Consider the following 9,532-nt stretch of genomic DNA (forward strand, 5'->3'; position numbering starts at 1 on the left):
TTTGTGACCATATTTGGGGTTTTGTTGATGAAGATATTAAAGGGGTTTGTCATTTTCTTCTACATATGATTTTACAGATGAGGAAACTGAGGCAAAAAGCGTTAAGTGATTTGCCCCAGTTCACACAGCTAGTAAGTGTCTGAGGCCACATTTGAACTCAGGAAGATGAGTCTTCTTGACTCTAGGCTCAGCATTTTATCTACTGTCCCAACTAACTGTCCCAACAAGGTAAATAGTGAAAGTATTATTATCCCTAATTTATTCATATAGAGATAGAGTCAGAAATCATTCATAGTTTATCAATTTATGTTAAACTCAGAATACAGACAATTTTGCATCTTTCTACTACCCTGGATTGTATCAAATTTTAGATTAACCATTTGTGAAAAAAGCCATTACCAGAAATCCAAACAACTTCAACCACTAAGGCTAGAATCAGAATATTACTCTATAAAAGACTGCCTCAGTCCATCTGAGCTACAGAGAAATAAGAGGTTAAGTTCACCTTCTACCCCAAGTGTGATGATTTTCCTGCAGTCAGTCTCTCTTCCATCCCAATAATTTGGGACTATTCTCTATGGCAAATCATGGCCGCATCCCAGTGGTGTTTATATCCCATGATTTATAATCATCTATTCTGTTTAAAATCACTGAAATGGATAATTGGAAGCAAGCTGTTACTCATAGAGTAGAGCATGGATAACCCAAAATATCAGATAATACACAAAATAAATATTTCTATTGTGTTTGGGAATACATATTATATTTTTGGCAACGCAATTTCTTTCCATACTTTATATAGTTTGAGATGCTAATATATGCAGACCTTTTAATAAACACCTGAAAACAGTAGGGAAAAGTTATCTAGGAAAGTATTGGGTAAAAGGAGGAAGGCCAGCCTGATATGAAAGGTGATTTCAGTGGATCCACAAAACAGATACTCAAAACACTTATGACATGAATCAATACTGCTAAGATTTTAAAGTGATATATTATATATAACAAGACATAGCATATTATTTTCTCTTAGCTTGTGATTTACTTTACCCTATTAATAATTTTAATCTTATTGTAAGAGTTTCAAGTCAGTTCTGTATCAAAATGAAGTTCCTTGAGGTCAGGGACTTTTTTCTTTTGTCGTATCCCTGGAACCAAGTTATAGTGCCTAGAACATAGCAAGTGCTTAATAAATCTTTCAAAATTGGATAAATTATAATCTTGGTTAAGATATAGAAAATTCCTGTTCTTTGATAAATATGTACCCATTCTATTAAAAGTAAAAACTCACTTTCTTCCACTAGAAGAGCAATTATCTTCCACCCAGTATTTTACCTCAACCCAAAGAAACTGTGGAAGGATAGTTAAAAAGCTCCCCCATACTCAGGCTTTAACATACTCCCATGTTCCTAAGATTCCTTCACTGAAATATAAGGAGACTAATGGAGCATGAAGGTTAGCTTTATTGTGAAGCCAGGAGTAACCATAAACTGAAGGGCACCCCTGCATAGCATGTGTAACAAGCAGATAATAAAGCAGAGACTCGGTGGAAGAAATTCATGTTGCATTACAGTTCTTAGAAAAGGCATTTAGGTCAAAAGGAAATCTCACAGCATTTCCAATCCTTAAAGGTTATTAGGTTCATATTTCATGTTTACTTTAAGGTGTTTTAAATATATAATTTATTGGTTTATTGTTTTCATTATTTTATGGAAATATATGATGGCAAAAGTTGTTTATAACTCAGAACCATTTTTAGTTATTACAAATATAACATTCCTACTATTATCTATTTCAATATTAATGGATGGTCATCATGTTGAATTAGAATAATCATCTCTAACATGTACATGGCACTTTAAGATTTGAAAAATACTTTACATATATTATCTCATTTAATCCTTACAACAAAACTGAGTGCTAAGTGCTATAGGTATTATTATCATTCCCATTTTACCAATGAGAAAAAAGTAAGAGTTTAAATAACTTACCCAAGTTCACAAAGCTAGTTAATGTCTGAGACTGTATTAAACTCAGTTTCTTCACTCTAAATCCAAAGCACTACCACAATATCTGGACACCCAGGAATTAATCCTGCTCTGCTACTGAAAGAAGGTTGAATCCTAACAAATTTCCTTAACTTCTCTGGCCACACTTTCTTCATGTGTGAAATGAGGAAAATGTAAGATGACCTCTGTCTATATGACTATGAAATTATTTTGGGGTACATCAAATAGAAACACTCAGAAAGCTGGTCAAATGCTCCCCAAATTGAAACAAGAATGGTAGAAGACTTACTCTATGCCACGCTCCATTTTCTCTTCTCTATGCAAAACATGAACATTACTCGGTTAAACCATAGTACTGAAAGTAGACATTATTATTTTTAGAAAAGTTAACATGGTTACATGATTCATGTTCTTACTTTCCCCTTCACCCCCCCGACACCCCCTCCCCCACCATAGCCGGTATGCATTTCCACTGATTTTAACATGTGTCATTGATCAAGACTTATTTCCAAATTGTTGATAGTTGCATTGGTGTGATAGATTTGAGTCTACATCCCCAATCATGTCCACCTCAACCCATGTGTTCAAACAGTTGCTTTACTTCTATGTTTCCACTCCTGCAGTTCTTCCTCTGAATGTGGGTAGCGTTCTTTTCCATAAATCCCTCAGAATTGTCCTGGGTCATTGCATTGCTGCTAGTACAGAGGTCTATTACATTCAATTTTACCACAGTGTATTGGTCTCCGTGTACAATGTTCTTCTGGCTCTGATCCTTTTGCTCTGCATCAATTCCTGGAGGTCTTTCCAGTTCACATGGAATTCCTCCAGTTTATTATTCCTTTGAGCACAATAGTATTCCATCACCAGCATACACCACAATTTGTTCGGCCATTTCCCAATTGGAGGGAATCCCCTCATTTTCTAGTTTTTTGCCACCACAAAAAGCGCGGTTATAAATATTTTTGTACAAGTCTGTTTATCTATGATCTCTTTGGGATACAAACCCAACAATGGCATGGCTGGATCAAAGGGCAGGCATTCTTTTATAGCCCTTTGAGCATAGTTCCAAATTGCCATCCAGAATGGTTGGATCAGTTCACAACTCCACCAGCAATGCATTAATGTCCCAATTTTGCCACATCCCCTCCAACATTCATTATTCTCCCCTTCTTTCATTTTAGCCAATCTGCTAAGTGTGAGGTGATATCTCAGAGTTGTTTTGATTTGCATTTCTTTAATTATTAGAGACTTAGAACACTTTCTCATGTGCTTATTTATAGTTTTGATTTTTTTATCTGAAAATTGCCTATTCATGTCTCTTGCCCATTTATGAATTGGGGAATGGCTTGATTTTTTTATACAATTGATTTAACTCCTTGTATATTTGAGTAATTAGACCCCTGTCAGAGTTTTTTGTTATAAAGATTTTTTTCCAATTTGTTGTTTCCTTTCTGATTTTGGCTGCATTGTTTTTGTTTGTACAAAAGTTTTTTAGTTTGATATAATCAAAATCATTTATTTTACATTTTGTAATTTTCTCTAACTCTTGCTTGGTTTTAAAATCTTTTCTTTCCCAGAGATCTGACAAGTATACTATTCTGTGTTCACTTAACTTATTTATAGTTTCCCTCTTTATATTCAAGTCATTCACCCATTCTGAATTTATCTTGGTGTAGGGTGAAAATAAACATTATTGCAGATTCAAAGGACTTTTTTTTTCATGGTGGAAAAAAATTCTTTTTTAGTGACAGACTCTGTTTTGATGGCTAATGCCTTCCATTTTCTAGGTCAAAGTTTCTTGGCTGGAATGCAAAATCTGAGACTAAAGTCATACATACATACATACATATATATATATATATATTCAAAGAAAAGGGATAAGAACTAATCTATTAATGGAATGGCCAAAATTTACCTGGCATGGGAAGAATTATGATAAGAGCTCTTACTTTAGAATCATAACATCTGCCTTTTTCATTAGCTACCTCTGTGGCCTTAGGCAAGTAATTTAAACTTTCTGGTTCTGATTTCCTCATTCCTAAAATGAAGGGGTTGGATGAGTTGACCTTTTAGGTCCCACATAGGTCTAAATCTGTGAAATATTTTGGACTAAAACCTCATAATGAGTTTTTTTCTCACTTAGGTTAGACACTGGATGAGAATCATGGAGTTTATCACAAGACCTATAATCAAAACTGTTATAGCTTGGTAAGACTTGACAGAGATGGATTCTTAAGTTATAACGTTGGGGTATCAAAAATTACCTGAAAATCCTGATGAGTTAGTAGATTAAACTTTTAGGAGCAAATAAATAAAATTCTTACTTTTAGATGTAAAACAAAATTCGATGAACATTTCTGCATACAATATCTTTATGTAGACTATCTTGAATTTATGTTGCTTAGGCTAGAAAGAGAAACCAAATTCAAATGACTAATTATAAGTGAAATTTGAAGTACTTTAGTTTAATATGTCTATATTTTAAGGAGTAATAATTTCATTTGTGTGAGTACCATTTCCACTTTAATAAATAGTCTTTGAGAGTAGATTTGACCAAAAAATTTATCACACTGTAGCCAACCTGATGATGAGACTCTACAAACCCCTTTTGGACAACAGAAGAATTGGAAATCTTTTGGTAGGATGTCATCTGGCTCATACCTGATAGAGGAGTTTGTATTCCTCTGACAAAGCCTTAATCCAGTTAATTAGTTAATAATAATTCATCAAGTGCTTACTAAGTGCTGATATCTATGCTAATTTCTGGGGATTTTAAAAAGGCAGAAGCATTTTCCCCACCCCACCAGAGCTCCCATTTGAAGAGAAAAGATACTTGCAAAAATAATTATACATTCAAGCTAGATAATATACAATGTAAATGGAGGGTAACGGAGCAAATAGTGAAGGGAGTGAGTGTGGGCAGAAAAGGCCAAGAAAGACCTTCTACAGAAAGTCATTCTTGAAGGAAACCTGAGAAGTAAGGAGGAGCATATTAGGATGGTGAAAAAAAAAAGTTATCTTGCTGAATCATAAAATTTTTCAGTTGTGACTCAAATAGAATACCTAAGTAGATATGTAAAGAGTTGGATTTTTATAGCATAGTCCAAACTCATTCATCTACTCCTTGACTAGATCTCTAATTTGTCAGAACCATTTTAAAAATGTTAATTGGCTTTCACAAGAGCAAGTCTCCAACATCTCTATTAAGAAGAACAAACTACTGAATACTTTCAAATTTTAGGAATGCTGAGGGGAACACAATAGGTTATCATCTCATTGTCTGGGGCCTCAGTAATCCTTCCATGCAAGAAAATAATTCTGAGACCATGTATCTATGCCTGACATTAGAACATAGGCATAAATACATAGGTACTGCTATGTATTTTTGCATAAAAGCTCAAATAAATATGTCCTAGTATCTTAAATATAGGGCAATTGATTGCCACCGCTATTTTACAAAAGGCATATCTAACACAGAGAATAAACAAATTATTTGCTAAGGCAGCAATTAAAAGTCTTATCTGATATACCAATATATTCTCCATCACCTAGTCCACTATCAATGATTTTTCTTTTCCATTCTGTGCTTTTTCTATTTACCTTTAATTTACTTCTTCAGTAGCAAATAACTCATTTATGTTTCTTGAACAATAGAATCTCTGGATAATTCAACAAATAGGATCCAGGACTTTTAATGAGGTTTCTTCATTTCTAGAAGTATACAGTCATTAACAGTGCAATTTGATTAAGTCTGATATGTGCATTAGAAGCTTTGCTTTCTAGCCTAAGATAGTTTCTCATGAATAATGTGGTAAAAACTAGATTCTGTCTCTTGCTTGTCTTATAGAAAACCCTGAATGCAAGAATGTATAATTGAGACAAAATTGTTACCAGCATTTTCAAAGAGGTATCCTTTGATATAAAATGGGATTAAAGAGTTATTTATAATTTACACATTTTATTTATGATTCAGCAATTAAATTGAAACTCAAAAGACATTTGATGGTTTTTCTTATTTTTTTTAAAGTTAATCATACTGTGGGCTTGAACCTTGAGCAGAATTAAATGAATTCTTTTCCTGAAAATTTATGCTAAGCAAAGGCAGTGCTAATACTCCATAAAGTGGAATATTTAAAATGAGAGAACCCAGACTGAAAAGTGGGCCATTAACCAAGAAATTTTAAAGTAGTAACATGGTACCATATAGTATGAAACTAAACTTAAAGAATATGAACTCTTAAAGAATTTCTCCATCAGACTTGGAAAAATAAAAACAATAGCAAAGAAAATGTGTAAATGAAGGTCATAGCTACAATCATTTTATATTAATATTTTTAAATGTAAGTATGCAGTAGCAAACTCTAATTCTTTTATGATGATCTCATAAAGATGTGCTAAGTACAGCTTAGAATATATTAATAGTTTAATATTTCAATTTTACTCTTTCAAATTATATGAATAAAAAAATCTGTCTAAAGTGCCAGGTTTTGGAAGGGTGGCCTTCCTGTTGGCATGTGAGGTTTTTACACCTGCAATTATTTGGGGGTGCAAAATTGGCTATGCCAATAATTGGTCCCATAAACAACTAATTGTAGCTGCCATTAGCCACTTGTGGGTATAATTAACTGCTTGCCCTTAATCTTCCTAGAATGTCCAATTCCATCCATAATTAGTCAATTGGATATTTGTCATTTTCACATAGTGAAAAATACTGGACTATATCAATTCAGAAAATTTTAAAAATATGTTTAAATTCAGACTTGTATTGGTAATCATTTTTCAATGAGTAAGTAGCATATATTTTTTAAATAAATATTTACTTTCCCAATATGAATCACTACAAAGTTGTGCTCTCTTAGAAGTAACTTCTTTGGAAAATATAAAATAGCTTGCCCTTTTTTTTCAAAATGACTCACCTTTATTATCTACATATAATTAACTAGTATTAACAAAAAATAATTAGTCTCAAAGAGTTTTCTAACTTTCTGAAATGTCAAGTGACTTTCACAGGACCCCAGAGTTAGTGTGTGGCAGAGATGGGACTTGAACATTTTTCTGATGTAAAGGCTAGCTAGATATCCACTATCCCATGAAGAATTAAAGAAGAGACATTGTTTACAAAACCAGATGACAAAATGTCAATTCCATAAGTTTCCTTATAGCTCAGGACAAAACAAATCTCTTGTGTATGTAGCATTACACAATTCAGCTTTATTTTGTATTACAAGGTAGAAAGACTGAGTTGTGATTCGGATCCATATGCCCTGGCACAAGCATTAGAATGTAACTTTGCCCAAAACAGTAAAAAGAATTCTTCTTACCATCCACTAGCTGTCACCCAGGTTACCACAAAACTCAATTTCTTCAAATATGAACTTTGATTCCTATTTTTAAGAATGGAGCACTGAGTCAGAAGAAGTCAACTTCATTGAATAAATATCTTTCTCTTTTATAAGGGTAAGTGTCTATGCAAATATATTTGGTATTTACTATTGATTGATCTGTATCCTATGACATCAGGAGAAGATGCTCTCCTACGCTTAAAAGTAAGAAATAAAAAACATAACAGCAAGATGCAGAATACCTAAAATTATATGCCAAAAACTAAAGCAGAACTCATAAGGGTATGAAATCTATGAACAGAGGCTACTAAGTCAAATAGCCACTGTTGACTCATTCTTTAATTAGGAATAATGAAGTGTAACGTGTTTTTACCTATTCACAGAAATATATGTAAAACCATCACTTTCATAGTTTCAACATAAATCATTCTCTGTTCAAAAGACATGTATTATTATTATTTGAGTGTGTGTATATGTGTGTGTGTGTGTATATCTGTGTGTGAGAGTGAATAATGTTGTCATAAAATAGACTAGAAGGTTTGGGAGCTTGAAAGCAATATCTTTCTCCACTAAACTGCTTTATTACTGCCATTCCCCTCCCTCTTGGGCATGCATTCAGCTGAGACTAGGCCAAATTGGCAGTCATTTTCAAAGCGCTTGGCAGGCCCATGATCTCTGGGAGTTCTCAGCTGACATCTCTCTCAACCAGTCTATCCAAGGGTCAGTGGGAGCTCTGACTCCTAGGCCCTGGCCTGCCTAGGCTGTGTCATGAGTCAGGACCAATATAAATTAAAATCTTAAAGTCATACTGTGAAGGCATTCTTTACCCCCTGAGGTATTTTTTGCAATGACATTTCTCTTTCTGACCAGTTTCCTAGTTTTGTAATCTCACAGCATAGAGAGTCATGTGCAGAGAAGATGAAAGAGTCTATTTGGGGACCAATGGGTTAAATTGATAAAAAAAAAATTAAGAAATAATTTGGGTAGATGTGTTGACTGTAGATAAGCAGACTTGAAATAATAATAGTAGAGGCTGCTTATCACAACCAAACAATAGTCCTATGGTAGTATTTGGGCTGATGAAAAAAATGGAAACAGAAATTAATAGTGACAGTACTGGTAGAAACAAGCCATAAATTTGATATTAAGTCATAAAATACAGCCTAACCCAATAAACACATGCTACTATTATTATATTAATATTGTTCTTAAAATATCACAGCATTGTAAAAATGGAATGTAGGTAGATGAACAGTTTTAAAAAATGAGAGTTCTCACTCACTGTGGCTTGGAGGCAGGGAGATTACTTTTTATCTGAATGAAAATGTGTAAAGGTAAATGGAATCATAAAGGCCCCTATTCTAGTAAGCATAACACATAAAAGAAATGACCATACTTCTTTCCATTATTTAAAAAATATCGACAAGATTTTGGATTGGGGTTTTATCACTTTGGATAGATATTCTTTAGCTAGTATTTTTGTTTCTTTTTGGTTTCTATAACATTATAATTTTATGAATGTTGACTCAGAGAACCTGTGTTTGAATCTTGAATACTCTGCCTATGCAACCATTGATGTCATTTAACTTTTTGGACCTTAGTTTTCCCATCTATGAAATGAAAGAGTTTGACTAGATAACCTCTAAAAGTCTCTTCCACAAAAAAATATATCATCATATGGAATAATCAATCAACATTTATTAAGCATCTATACTATATAATATTGCTATGGCAGGAGCTATTTAGAACATTTTAAAACATATACCCAATAACTCAAGACAAAGAACAAAAATAATGGATTCCATTTGGTCAACATCCACTTATTTAAAGAATTGCTGATCGTTATACTTCTTGATTGACCACAAAAGTCTCAGACAGTTGTTCATCTTTTAATGTCAAGTGGGCCAATAAAAACCTTATATATTTCTTCTAAAGGAATCAAGAACAGCTATTCCTACTCCAATTTTGCAGTAAAGAAACAGACACAAAAGAGTAGGGCAACTTGCTCAAGGTCACATAATCTGATATTGCCAGACACAAAACTAGGTCGTTTGAATGTTAGGCCATGTTTGCATCTGTGACATAGTGCTGCCACTTCTCTGTCTCTGCCTCTCTCTCTCTCTCTCTCTCTCTCTCTCTCTCTCTCTCTCTCTCTCTCTCTCTCTCTCTCTCTCTCTCTCTCTC

This window comes from Gracilinanus agilis, chromosome 2 (assembly GCF_016433145.1).
Source record: "Gracilinanus agilis isolate LMUSP501 chromosome 2, AgileGrace, whole genome shotgun sequence".
Lineage (NCBI taxonomy): Eukaryota > Metazoa > Chordata > Mammalia > Didelphimorphia > Didelphidae > Gracilinanus > Gracilinanus agilis.